The 15,224-nt window shown below is 38.4% G+C and overlaps 1 long non-coding RNA gene and 1 pseudogene across 1 annotated transcript; one reads left to right on the top strand and one right to left on the bottom strand.

Moving 5' to 3' along the window:
* Nucleotides 1-1,181: 1,181 nt before the first annotated feature.
* On the bottom strand, nt 1,182-9,334 carry LOC116420555. The gene is made up of 4 exons (XR_004230915.1): nt 9,113-9,334; nt 7,988-8,139; nt 7,595-7,689; nt 1,182-1,680 (listed from the first exon to the last, which is right to left on the bottom strand). It is a non-coding gene; the product is annotated as an uncharacterized LOC116420555 (long non-coding RNA).
* Nucleotides 9,335-11,513: 2,179 nt separating this feature from the next.
* On the top strand, nt 11,514-12,644 carry LOC100917576 (annotated as a pseudogene).
* Nucleotides 12,645-15,224: the final 2,580 nt, after the last annotated feature.

Below are 15,224 nucleotides of genomic sequence, written 5' to 3'. Positions count from 1 at the left end.
CTGGAATTTAGAGATAGAAGATGCCAATTAGGTATCTGAGATTGGCATTCCAGAAGATAAAACTCCAGATGTCCTTTGTGGTCAGATCTCTATAGCTCACATTTCCACAATCCTAATGAACAGGAAAGGGGGTTGCAACCAGGGGAAACTGAGGCAGAACATTCCACACATTCTTCTGAATATTCAAGTCATTGAATCACCTTCCACCAGATACCTAGAAGGTCTTAACAACATAATTTTGATCAACCCTAACTGAAGTAGATAGGTCAAAATAAAACTAGAAAAATGCAAATATTTATAGCAAGGACAAGTCTCTCCCCGATAACCCCAGAGTTGACAGCAGTACAAAGGCTCCCTATTGCTAGCATACTGCAGTTCTAGAGCATCTCAGCCAGAGAATTCAGTTTGAGACTGAAGATCACCTAACTCAGTGAACTCTCCCTCATTTGTGCACTTAACTCAGCCTCTGCTTATAGTGGGAATAGCAGGGCTCAAGACAGTAATGCTGATCCATCCTAGGTGGGGCACCCCATGTGTCAGAAACTCCAAGGGTGGGGGAGGAAAGGTGAGGCCTGCAGTAGCTCCACCTGTCCCCACCCAGAACAGACAGCAGCTGCTAGTAGAATACAGAAAGGATCCAGATTTGAGCAGAGTTAGAGTATGCACAGTTAGACCATCAAGGCAGGCAAACCCTAAACTTTTAGAGGCCTTATACCAAACTGCAACATCCTTTGAGAATACCGAGATGCTAATTAAGGAACTGGGGTTACAGGACTGGAGACTGCCAAGTCCCAAGGTGCCGGATTTCTGGTCGTTTCTTTTATAAAAAAAAAAAAAAAAAAAAAAAAAAAAAAACCCACACACACACAGAAAATCAGAAAATAGTCCTCAAAACTGAGTCTGCCAGGGCAATTCCAACAGAATAAGTTGTTTCAAAGGTAAAGCATAAGCTATCACAGCTCAGTGAGGGTTTAAATAAGTAAACCCAACAAGGAGTAAAAACCAAAAAGTACTGATAGAGGGCTTTCAATTCAATCTGAACTGGTGGGATGGGGGGCTGGGGGGGTGAGGGGGTGGAGTGGGCAGAAGTGCCTGAGGCAAAGTGAATAGGAAATTAGGGATTACTTTCAAGTACTTTTGGGAAAAAAATCAGCCAGCTTTCCCTGATTCTCCTCCTCCATTTTTTTTTTTTTTTTTTAATTGCAGGAATCATCCAAGGAGGAATAAATAAATTTTCAAGAAACTATCCCATGTATAAGTCCTGAGAGTGAATTAAAGTTCCTATATATAGACTAGTACAATAGGGGTTTTCTAAAGATCCCTCAAACAATTACATGTTCTGAAGGGAACATATAGTAACCAAGTACATAATGCAGATACATATTATAAACATATAAAATTTTAGCAATTTCCATCGAAAATCAAACACACAGTAATAAATGACCCAGCCAGGATTTAACAGTCATTCATCAACCACTTTGCAGTTCTCCCATATCAAAGTCCAAAGTACATTAGGAGCAGGGGCTATGGTCTCAATCAAAGCTGCTTCCTGCTGATAATGGGCAGAAAGTTGACTCTAGTGGAAGGAGGGAATGGGCGTGGCATGCTGAAAACAAAGCATCCAAATGGACTGATTCAGGTCCCAGAAGCAGGTCAATGTAGCTATAATTTGATCAAAATCTAGAACAAAAAAAAAAACAAATTAACAAATAAAGGTTAGAACAGTCTGAAATAGAAAGGCTGGCTCACGAGGACTGCTACAAAATGTGGAAGTGCCAATGTAGACTGGCAAGCAGCTTCCTATGTGAGGATACAAGTTTACCTCTAAGGACAGGCAAACTCATCAGCTATAAGTCCCAATAAACAAAACAGCAGTTGATTTCACAGACCACTGTGCTGTCCTCTCATTCAGAAACTTTTAAAAAACCTAAATATCCATAAACACAAATATACAGTAACAGACAAATGAGTATTTAGCCTGGTCATCTAAATATTTAGAATATAATTATTACATATAATCAGATTGGAAAGAACAAGGTATGACATAATTGAATTGCATTAATAATTTCTGTTGACCATTTGCTCTGATCAGTCACAGGAAGAAAAAAATGCAGGGACATGACTAATGTAATATAAGCAGTCAAAACTGATCCTTCAGCACACAATTCAGTTTTACTCAAGGTAATTGTTCCAATCATTTTCAGACTCCCAAATAATATTAGCTACAAGCCCAAGAAATTTTATCTCCAATAATAAATCCCAAACAGCTATTTACCATGACCTTATATTGATAACAGTAAGAAATTTGTCCCAGTAAGTTCACAACTTATTTTTCCTATCTAAGTAGATGTTTCATAAGTGAACATTATACAAGTCATTTTGCTTTAAAATACCAATACAGAGAAATCCCAAATTGCATATCATCCATAACAAACATTTTCAAAAGCTCAAAGGAAAAAAAATTCTCAGAGACCCTTTAAATAATGGGCATAACTTTTAATTGATTATTGAGTCATCTTAAACTCATACAAAATATCATAATTCCATATAAAACAATCTAAAAGGTTCTTTTAAAAAAACTACCTATTAAACTTCTAGAAATAACCCTACTAAATTATAGATTCTCTTCAGTAGCAAAGGTTTCAATATTCAAACAAATTCTTAAGATCTTATACTCAGAATAAATCTAGCATGCACAGGCAACAGTAAAATTATCTCCCACAGTTTCAGAATCAGTACCACTTTAAAATGTCCAAAAGAATATGGTATTTTTCTTTCCCACTTAAGTTTCCTAAAATTCCTAATCCAGGGATACTCAAACTTCTTAAATAGGGGGCCAGTTCACTGTCCTTCAGACTGTTGGAGGGTCGAACTATAGTAAAAACAAAAATTTCATTTTGTGGGCCTTTAAAATAAAGAAACTTCATAGCCCTGGGTGAGGGGGTTAAATGTCCTCAGCTGTTCATCTGGCCGTAATTTGAGGACCCTGTAATGAAATGTTTTCTCCTCTGAGTTCAGCATCAACTTTTGTTCTCTCTAATCTCTCCAGCCCAGACAAACCTTGAATTTGAATCATGTAAGGCTTTATTGTTCTCTTCCCTTTGCTCCTACTAGCAGGCTTTGAAAAACTGCTTTTCTGACAGGACAGCCAAACCTTTTCTGTCCCTTTTGACCAATTGCCAAGCTTCCCAATCACAGTTCTTAAAACTTTAACAGAGCTCCTTAATCAACAAAGACAAATAAGCCACAGACTTATTACATTTACAAGACATTTAACACATACAAACTATGAGTAATGTCAGAAACTGAGCAAAACAGATTTAGAGAACAATTTAATAGTTTATTAAATGGAGAGATTTACTGGGACCAAATGGATCCATGGTTCCCAGGGCTGAACGAGACTATCATCTCAAAGAATCCAGCACCGAGTATTGGGACAGCAAGATTTTTATAGGATAAAGAGAACATAATGGGGGAAGTACACCTTGATGGGGATAACCTAATGGGGGGAGGCACCTAGGATGACACAATGGAGGGAGGTCCTGGAGAGGTTATTGATATTCTACTGACATCTAAAATGGATAGACCTCAAACATTAAGACCTGTGGAAGGGGAAGGTCTTTATGACCAAAGCAGAACTAGAGATCATTACTGATCACAAAATAGAAAATTTCGATTATACCAAACTGAAAAGTTTTTGTACAAACAAAACTAATGCAGACAAGATTAGAAGGGAAGCAATAAACTGGGAAAATATTTTTACAGTCAAAGGTTCTGAGATAAAGGCCTCATTTCCAAAATATATAGAGAATTAACTCTAATTTATAAAAAAAATCAAGCCATTCTCCAATTGAAAAATGGTCAAAAGATATGAACAGACAATTCTCAGATGAAGAAATTGAAACTATTTCTAGTCATATGAAAAGATGCTCCAAGTCATTATTAATCAGAGAAATGCAAATTAAGACAACTCTAAGATACCACTACACACCTGTCAGATTGGCTAAGATGACAGGAAAAAATAATGATTGTTGGAGGGGATGCGGGAAAACTGTGTTGGTGGAGTTGTGAATGGATCCAACCATTCTGGAGAGCAATTTGGAACTATGCTCAAAAAGTTATCAAACTGTGCATACCCTTTGATCCAGCAGTGTTACTACTGGGCTTATATCCCAAAGAGATTATAAAGAAGGGAAAGGGACCTGTATGTGCACGAATGTTTGTGGCAGCCCTTTTTGTAGTGGCTAAAAACTGGAAACTGAATGGATGTCCATCAGTTGGAGAATGGCTGAATAAATTGTGGTATATGAATATTATGGAATATTACTGTTCTGTAAGAAATGACCAACAGGATGATTTCAGAAAGGCCTGGAGAGACTTGCACGAACTGATGCTGAGTGAAATGAGCAGGACCAGGAGATCATTATATACTTCAACAACAATACTATATGATGACCAGTTCTGATGGACCAGGCCATCCTCAGCAACGAGATCAACCAAATCATTTCTAATGGAGCAGTAATGAACTGAACTAGCTATGCCCAGAAAAAGAACTCTGGGAGATGACTAAAAACCATTACATTGAATTCCCAATCCCTATATTTATGCACACCTGCATTTTTGATTTCCTTCACAAGCTAATTGTACAATATTTCAGAGTCTGATTCTTTTTGTACAGCAAAATAACGTTTTGGTCATGTATACTTATTGTGTATCTAATTTATATTTTAATATATTTAACATCTACTGGTCATCCTGCCATCTAGGGGAGGGGGTGGGGGGGTAAGAGGTGAAAAATTGGAACAAGAGGTTGCAATTGTTAATGCTGTAAAGTTACCCATGCATATATCCTGTAAATAAAAGGCTATTAAATTAAAAAAAAAAAAAAAAAAAAGAAGGAATGATTATAGCCTAAAGATATAAAACCTTTATCCTATCAAACATTAAAAGGGAAAGGTTATAATCTGAAGCAGAGTAACTAAATAGGATAATTGGAGAAACTAGGTCAAGACATCAAAAGGGAACTGTGGTACAACATTCTACACTCTCTCTCTCTTCTAACTATTCAAATCTTTGAATTACTTTCCTCTAGAAGATCATAGCACCATAATTTTGACCAACCCTATGTGAAGTAAATAGGCCAAATAAAAATCAAAATAAAGCTAGAACAATGCAAGGACTTATGGCAAGGTCAGGTCTCTCCCTGATAACCTCAAAGTTAATCAGCAATACACAAAGTTCCTTATTACAATCATGTCAGATCCTCTGCAGTTGGGGAGTTGTGGACAGCTGTGGTCATTTGTGCATGACTCGGCCTCTCCTTACAGAGCAGCAGGGCTCAAGACAGTTGTGCTGCCTATTCAGAGGGGCAACCCACTCCAGGGGAGAAGGGTGAGGCTTGGAGTAGAGCTCCACCTGTCTCTACCCAGAGGAACAAACAGGGCTGCAGGAAGGATCAGATTTCTGAGCAGATTATGCATAGTTAGACCAAGACAGGCAAACCCCAAACTTTTAGAGGCTCCATATCAACTACAAGGTCCTTTTACGTATGCTGAAATACTAATTAAGGATTTGGGGTAACAGGAGTGGAGAAACAGATCAGAGAGACTACCAGTCCCAGGACAAATATCCGATTTCTGGTTGTTTCTAAAAAATAATCCCAAAAACTGAGTCTGCCAGGGCAATTCCCACAGAATAAGGGATTTCAAAGTTAAAGCATCACCAGCAAATCATAGTCCAGTAAATTTATGGAGTAAAAAATGAAAAGGACTGTTTAAAGGACTTCCAATTAAATCTGAACTAGTAAGATAGGGGGTAGGGCAGAAGTGCCTAAGAAAATACAGTTTCTGTATTTTCCGCAATTTCCTATTTCTTCATCCCCTCCCTTTTGTTTCCCCTCATGGAAAGGAATTATCAAATAACCATCCCACATATAAATCATATATATATATATATATATATGCATATACATAACAGACTAAAAATCCCTCTAACATAACAGCAATAGTTGTACAAGTTTAACAATTTCCATCTTAAACACACAGTAATATAGTTAAAATTCTAACAATTCAACCACTTGTCCCACTCCCCCATATCAGTCCAAATTACATCAGGAAAAGGGGCAATGGTTTTCTAAAAAAGCTGCTTCCTCCTGCTGAAGATGGGCAGAGATGCTCAGTCCAGGGAGGTAGTATGGCGTGCTGACAATCAAAGCTTGATCTAGGTCCCAGAAGCAAGTCAATATATCTGTAATTTGACCAAATCTAGAAACAAAAACAAATCTAACAAAGAAAGATTAGAACAGTCAGATAGAAAGACTGGTCCACAAGGACTGCTACAAGATGTAGTCTCTCATTAGTAATAAACCTTAAAAAAAAAATTTGAATATCCAGACAATATCTAGTAACCAATAGATGACCAGACTAAATATTTATTTAGTCAAGTATTTGGGATATAATGATTACAGATAATCAGATTGGAAACAGTAAGGTATGACATTGAATTGCATTAACAATTTCTTATTGACCATTGCTCCGATTATAGAAATCAGTTAGAGGAGGTGAAAAAAATGCAGTGACATTAACTACAAACCCAAGAAATTTTACCTCCAATAACAAATCCTAAACAAATATTTACCATAACCTTATATTTATACAAATCAGTTTGTTGCTTTTAGCCAAGAACCAGGTAGCTACAACTTGGGGAAAAAAAATGTCTGGAACAGTTTAGAGGGAGGGGGGAATGATAGGATTGCATGTGGCTGCCCTTCCCCCCACTCCACCTCCAAAGAGACAGGGGGGGGAAGGAAGTCTAACTAAACTACATTCCAGGCTAACTAGATGCTCCAATAGCTAAAGTAAGTGGGGTTTGAGTTTAAATCTTTACCTTTGAAGACAAAGGATCCCTACCCCACCCAACATTTAAAGTAGCAGAAATCAGTGCAGGGGGATGGGTGGGAAAGATTCCATTAAAACCCACATGTCCAGCAGAGCTGGATTTAAAGCATAATTTACAATGTTATAATATAGATATCAAACTCTGAACCAAAATACAGCTTTAAATTCCCAATAATATAAAACTGCTTTTCCTATCATATTTCAAATAATGAAACAGCATAGTTTTTCCTTTCTCTTCCTCTGGCCCCATGTGGCCATTATTACCAATGGACTTCTCCTAAGCTTCAACTTGGCCAGACTTGAAGTCTTCAAGAAAAGTCAAATCCTTTTTGCTACATACTTTACCTAATTAGAGGCACACGATCCCTTTCAAGCAAGTTAACATAACTTCTTTAACAAGCTATTGTTCTTTTAAGATCTTATACGTAAAGATAACTAATTCTAGCCTGCATAGGCAACAGTAAAATTTATTTCCCAGATTTAGAATCATTTTTAAAATTCTTAATCAAACGTTTTTTCCAGCTGGAGTTCAGCATTGAAATAACCAATTCCCAAATTTGATCATTGTTCTTAAATTTAACAGAGCTCACAAAATTAACAAAACAGACAAACAAATCACACAGAACACACAGACTGTCTAGCAGTCAAACACAGACCAGGGACACAGACAAAAAAATTACACAGAACACAGAGCACACCTAAGACTATCCAGCAGTCAAGCTCCAGTCTGCCCCCCTCTCCCATAATCCAAACGGTGGCGGTGGGTGGTGGTTGTTGTTTTGCCAGATGTAGTCTTAAAAAAAAACCAAACAAAAAAAAAAAAAAAAAAACAAAAAACACTCAGATTTATACTCTGGAATGCCCAGAGTTGTTCCAAATGGCACAAACAGATGTATCTTAGGAGACACTCAGGTAGTGTCCAGTTCAACACTAATCAAAACCAAAGCCAAATGGTGTCTTAAAAGAACACCCAGTAGTGACAACTGCATCCAGCTCGACACTAATCAAAAACCAAAGCCAAAACAGACAGACAAAAACAGATCTAGGAGACACAAAACCAGAGGGCATTATCCAGTGTCCTGAATAATAACCTTCTCAGAATCCAATGTCCATCATTCTGTCAGCATTCTATTATTCTGAGAATCCAGGTGCTAAGATTGTGTCTTACTCTCCCCTGGCCGAATCGAAAGTATCCACTGTCGGGTGTGGCCCCAGCTGGTGAACTGCTCTCTTCCTGGAGCCTCTGGAGGAAAAGAAAATCAGGTCCAAAGTGGAGACTTGAAATGTCTTTAACCCCTAGTCCTGTTCTCATTTTCTGTTATCTTGGTGAGGAGCTCCAAAACGTAATGCCGGAGAAACTGAGCAAGACAGATTAGAGAACAATTTAATAGTTTATTAAATGGAGAGATACACTGGGATCAACTGGATCCATGGTTGGTCCCAGGGCTGAATGAGACTATCATCTCAAAGAATCCAGCCCTGAGTATTAGGACAGCAAGATTTTTATAGAACAACAAGAACAATGACATAATGGGGAAGGTACCTGAATGGGCATAACCTAATAAGGGGGAGGAACCTAGGATGACACAATGGAAGGAGGTACTGAAGAGGTTACTGATATTCTAATGACATCTAAAATGGATAGACCTTTATCCTGTCAAACATTAAGAAGGAATGATTGTAGCCTAAAGATAAAACCTTTATCCTATTAAACATTAAGAGGGAAAGGTTATAACCTGAGGCAGAGTAACTAAATAGGACAATTAGAGAAACTAGTTCAGGACATCAAAAGAGAACTGTGGCACAACAGGAGTGTTCTTGGAAACCTCCCCGAGGGAAGTTTTCAGATAGAGCCTTTTTCCTCAGAAATCCAAATGGAGCCTTTTTTAAAAATCAGCTTCCAGGTTCCAGTTTGGTGCATTTCTCTGCCTTCACATTAACAAAGAATGCCCAGAGAACCAGATAGTGCCCAAAGACACTCAGATCCAGAACAAGATGGTGCCAGAGCACCCAGCTAGCTTTATTGTCCAAATATATTCGGATTAAGATGTATCTTAAAAGATACTAAAAACAGATGGTATCATCTAGTATCCTGTTGATACCCTTTCCCAGAAATTAATGCCCGTTGGCATCTTACTTTTCTGAGAATCCAGATATTAGCAAAACAGACAGAACAAGTAAGCAGACCAGATTGTGCCCAAGATACCCAGACTTACTCTCCTGTGGCCAAAATAGAGGTGTCCATGACGAGCCTTGCTGTCCTTCATGGGAATTCTGGAACAAACCAGGGCTAGCCCCTCCAACAAAAGGTCCAGATCTCAGTCGCCCCACAGTTCCAGGCAGAGACCCAAAGGTCTCTAATCTCACTCTCATCTCGCTGGAGCCTCCAAAATATAATACTGGAGAAACTGAAGCAAAATAGAGATTAGAAAGTTTAATATTTTATTTGGATTTCTGAGAGGGAGAGATTTTCTGTGGCCAAAGGATCCATTTTGGTCCCAAGACTGAAGTCTCAAAGAATTCAGCATCAGCATCAAATGTGAGATTCCAGTGATTTATATAGGGCTTTGAGTAATCAGGGGAGACACAAAGGCAAGGGGTGGAATCTGAACACAGAGCATGGGAATTTCCAGAAATGGACCATTAATCTGGTTCTGACAGGGTGGGGGGAGAGAACCATAAACTCTGAACTGGGAGTGAAGGGGTAGTCACTAGAGACAGAGTCTGGAATTTAGAAATAGAAGGTGCCAATTAGATATCTGAGATAGGACATTCTGGACGTTTATCTTTTGGAATGCCAGAGTGGCCAGATCTCCACAGCCCTAATTATCTTAGTCCTAATGAGCAGGAAAGGGGGGTTGCAACCAGGGGGATTGAAGCAGGACAAGTTAAAGATTTATCTTTTCAACTCAGCCTGATCTTTTCCAAACCAGCAACAGAGACCAATTCCTTAACTCATTCACAGCTTTTAACACAAAGAAAAGCAGATCCAAACTGAAATCTGTTTTATATACAGATTTGAACATACTCAATTAGCCCTGGGAATATGCTTACCATACAGAGTAATCATTTTTGGCAGTGGGAGACTTTTAGCTGAGCTCTCCCATTTTGAATATTTGATGAGAGTTTTCAGAGCACCTTTCCAGAGTCTGTTGACTCAAGGGTCTTCCCCAAAGGCCTATACTGTCCATAGCACCCCTTCTAGAGGAGTTGCATTCCTCAAGGGGGATCTCACAGGTCATGTACCCTTTTTTGTTCCATGCACAAAAGTTGCTTGACTGATTGCTATGCCCAATCCCTGCCACTTGGAATTTGCCCCAGAATTTGCTGATATGCCTCTACTCTCTTCTCATGGGCCACTTGACCTTGAAAAGAAGGGAAAGGTCCCAGAAGTTCAAAGCCTGCCTAAAGCAAGGCAGGGCACCCATTCTGCTAGCTCTGGAGATCTCGCCCACTCATCAGGTTGCATGATCCGGGAGAGCCCCCACAAACTGTGGGACAAGACCACCAGCTCAAATAAATCAAATTAAGGAGATTAAGGCAAAAAGCAGAAAGGAATTTTATTATAATTTCTAGAAAAAGGAGTCTCCCTCTCCACAAGCAATTAGGCAAGGAGAGGCAAATAAGAATTATATAGGAGCCTGAGCTAACACTCCCTATAGGCTAAATCTTTGCCCCCTTAGCTAGGACAAATGACCATACATTCCAAGTCATGAGGAAAAAACTTTGAACCCAACCACATCTTTAGGATTACTAAATTAGCTTCTATGGAAGTTTCAATGCCAAGGTGGCCCCAACTTAGTCTCACAAAAAGAAAAAAAAAAACCAAGAAGTCCCACTCATTATAAACCACATGATTTCTGGAGAAAGAAACCTGACCCTGGGACACAAACATTATTCTAAAAATTGAGTGAAAGTCAGCTATCTTGTGAGATGGCTTTCACAATGCACTTCATTCACTTTTGACACTGAAATAAAGATTTTGAACATTCTAGGTAAGAAACATCCAGTTACTGAAAATCCAAAAAGCCATAAATTGTTAATGCTTTGTCTCAGTTATTCAGGGAGATGGAGTCAATATCAAGACCTTATGAGAAATTGCTTTTAAAAAAAAAAAAAAAAAAAAAAAAAAAAGCATGAAGACAAAAAAAATGGTGTATTGAAAATATTTCACTTGGTTCTAGTGGAGATCTTAAAAAAAATTAAGAAGAAATCTTTTAAATTGTTGACAAGTCAGAGAGGAGCCCAGGGTGGGCTTGACAAGTCAGAGAGGAGCCCAGGGTGGGCTTGACAAGTCAGAGAGGAGCCCAGGGTGGGCTTGACAAGTCAGAGAGGAGCCCAGGGTGGGCTTGACAAGTCAGAGAGGAGCCGCCTACTTTTGTAGGTGGAGTCAGATCCATTCCATATATATATATATATATATATATATATCACCTTTGTGCTAGCTGGAGGCTTTGGAGTCAGAGTTTAGCTCTTCCAGCTTCTGCCTCTAGTTCAAGGACTAGCAATAAGAGCTCTTGGAATCAAGGAGAGAGATAGACCTCTAAAGAAAGCTAACCGGGCTATTTTGAAGGAGAAAATAAAGGATCTGAACTTTTTAACAGCTGGCTGCATTTGAAGCCATTATTATACAAAACTGAAAGGCTGCTTCCAAAAGCTCCCCAAGAAACCTGCTCCCAGAGAACCATTTGAAAACATTACATTTTGGCACCCACCTGTGGGCGGAGTAACGGTGCTTGTGCACCATCAGAGAGCTGTGGGACTAACTCGCCTGAATATTGAAGATGACCACAGCGGCAAGACCTACATTTGAACCTGCAAGAGGTGGAAGAGGGAAAGGGGATTTGAGCCAACTTTCAAAACAATATTCAAGCAGAGATCTACCTTCTCACACAGAGATAAAATACAGACAAACCACTCAGGATGCTCCAGAAGAGATTCGCAACCGTGATTTCAGGAAAGAACTAGAAGAGAGAGAGAGAGTTGCTGCAAGAGAAAAAAATAGAGATCGTCCAACTAGAGAGCACACAACTTCATCTTCTGTGTCCAAGAAACCTCGGTTAGATCACATTCCTGCAGCCTGCCTTGATGCAGATGATCCCCTAACAGATGAAGATGAGGATTTTGAGGAAGAAGGTGATGATGATGACACTGCAGCTCTACTGGCAGAACTAGAAAAAATAAAAAAAGAAAGAGCTGAAGAACAAGCTCGGAAGGAACGAGAACAAAAGGCTGGAGAAGAGAGAATTCGGGTGGAAAATATTCTTTGTGGAAACCCTCTCCTAAATCTCACTGGTCCCTCTCAGCCTAAGGCCAACTTCAAAGTAAAGAGAAGGTGGGATGATGATATTGTCTTTAAGAACTGCGCCAAAGGATTAGATGAGAGGAAAAAAGACACAAGATTTGTAAATGATACCCTTCGATCAGAGTTTCACAAAAAGTTCATGGAGAAATATATCAAGTAGTAGTTTTATATGCTTAAATATTACAAAGGGGGCTCATTCAAACTATAAGGGTCATTCTGGCTTTAATTTGGTCAGATTTATTTTTCATGCTCTTATTTGCTTATAGATTTCCTGCATTTAAAATTCTAAAATGCCTTTTTTGTTTGGTCAGTAATATTTTATTTGATAATGGCATCCTAGATTTAGGTTTAACCCTCTCCCTACATTGTTGATTTGTCATTTAATAAATCAGTTTGTGTTCTGTGAATGTTTCCAGTTTTATTTTTTTCTTGAACAGATTAATTATCCCATAACAGTGTATGAGCAAATTTCTAAGGCTGCAATAAAAGCTTGGGGTTCCCTTCCCAGACAAATTCTTGAATGCCTTAGTAAGGCCCTCATCAGATCAATTGGTAATGAGGGAGTAGTAGAAGTACTCCAGAAACTGCTAGCTTGAGAAAATTGTCAGGTTAAAAAAAAAAAAAAAAAAAAAAAAAAAGGGTGGGGGGGGGAGGGTGCGCGATGGCTGGCATAAAACCCCCTTAGGAAATAAACCCATTATCCCTACAGGAGCAATATGCTCAAATACCAGAAGAAAATGTATGCCATATCTAGATGACCATAGCTCCCCCCTTTATGCTCAAAATCCTCCCAGAGCACACTGCATATGTTCAAATACAACAAATACCTCCTTTACTTATTGGGTACTTAGTGGCAATAACTCTCTCTACCCAGAAGATATTAGGTGTGACCAAAATGTGTGTTGGAAAGAAAAAAAAACAAAAACCTATTGTGTGTACCAGTAGTTAATATGGGCACACAGCCTGCAACCATAGAAGTAGGGGATTGTTTTGCACAAGCTTTAGTGTTATGCTAGAAGCAATTAGAAGGTTGTATAGTAAGACCAGAAGTGATTTATTGGAGCCAGGTTGTTACAGACATAGGTTGCTTAGGTTGCTAAGTTAACATTTTAGAAGGAATGCCTTTTAGAGGGTTGGTTGATACTGAGACAGGACAATTATAGCACAGAAGCACTGGCTTCCTTACTGGAAAATGGAACAGTCTTCAACACAAATTATTGGGGTCAATACTCTCTCCCCTACATAAACATAAGTTCCAATGAATGGAGATGAACTCATGAAGGGAAACAGGGTATCATTAAACTTACATTCTCACAGGCCTCCTCCATTAACCTTGGGTAGTTAAAAGTCAATAAGGTGTACTTACAATGCCCCCTTTTTAACTGGGGTCACTGTTATAGAGCTATTTCAACATTATATCACTTCTTTGTATTCATTGGAAAGATAATGACCCTGTAATGGGTAGAACAGTGACCCTTAACAATAGAAAAGATCATAGCTCTTCAGGATATAGTTGAATTACAATTAAGACAAAAGCATATAGAGCCTTCTGTCAGCCCTTGGAATTCTTCGGTATGTTATCAAAAAAAAAAATCAAGTTGGGGGGAAGGAAGGAAAAAGTTGGAACAAAAGAATTTGCAACTTTCAATGCTGAAAAATTACTTATGCATATATTTTTAAATAAAAAGCTATAATTAAAAAAAAAAATCAGAGGTGTGGAGAATATTAACTGATTTAAGGAAAGTCAATGAACAAATACATACCAGGAGAGCTTTACAAACCCACCTACCTGCCTTTGCCTAATATTTTGCCACCAGGATGGACCGAGTTTTAGACCCAAGACAGGTATAGAATAAAACTAATCTTGGGTTTAAGATTTGCTTTTTCAATTCCATCCATTAACTATGCTGAACCCTATAAACGATATCAGTGGCTTGTTTTACCCCAAGGGATGAAAAATGGTCCTACAATGTGTCAAGAATGTGCTAGCACCTATAAGAAAGATATCAAGGTTAGTTCTGCTACATTATATGGATGACTTGCTGGGTGTCCATAAGGACACTTAATTTTAGAATAAGCTTTACAAGAAGTAACAAGACAATTGAAATTGCATGATTTGGAAGTGGCCCCAGAGAAAGTATGAAAATACCCTCCTTTTCAATACTTAGGCTGGCTTTCATGTAAGAACAGATGTTATAAGGCCACAAGTTACAGATCAGAAAAGAGATTTAAAATGATGACTTCAAAAACTTCATGAGTGATAAACAATGGCTTCACCCAAAACAATTGGCTCCTTTATGACATTTTGAGAGGAGATTGAGATTTAAATTCTCCATACCACCTTACTCAGTTGGCTATGAAAACATTGCAAACAGTTGAACAAAGCATTGAAAAGACTCAAACAGGTCATATAGACCCAGAGAAAGGATTAAGCACAAGTGTTAGATATTTCTGAATATCCTACTACATCAAGGGGAAAAAAAAAAAAACCTGTTGTAGAATGGATGACACCTCCCCCCATGCTGCTTAACTCTTCACTAACCCCATATGTTACTATGATAGCCATGTTATTGAAGGCTGTCAAAAGGATCATTATTTTGACTGGATGTCTTGTGATTTCAATATACGGGACTCCAGTGACTCATTTCAGATATCATTAGAATAGCAATTGCCACTATAATTCCCCTTGTCTTATTTATATGACTCTCCTTTACCCCGTGTGCCAAGTTGTACTCTACATGGTTCTGGATAATACCCAGAATAATTACCAACAAACCTATTTCACAGGGTCTTAATTTTTTTTTTTTTAAACCAATGCTACTAAGTATAATAAGGAAGCTTGCTTTTGCCCTTCTCTCAACCAAAACTATGTGTATGATACTCCTTTTGAGGCTATACAACAAAATGAATTTGCTATTTACAAGCTTTAAAGATTTGTTCTATGGACATTAAATGCTTTAGAGCAAAAATGGTATAAGTACTGTCAGAAAGTAAGTTAGAGACAGCACATAAATTTCAACCAA

The sequence above is a fragment of the Sarcophilus harrisii genome, chromosome 1, assembly GCF_902635505.1.
Source record: "Sarcophilus harrisii chromosome 1, mSarHar1.11, whole genome shotgun sequence".
Taxonomy (NCBI): Eukaryota; Metazoa; Chordata; class Mammalia; order Dasyuromorphia; family Dasyuridae; genus Sarcophilus; species Sarcophilus harrisii.
The sequence above is the reverse complement of the archived record's forward strand: the minus strand, read 5'-3'. Positions and strand labels throughout refer to the sequence as shown.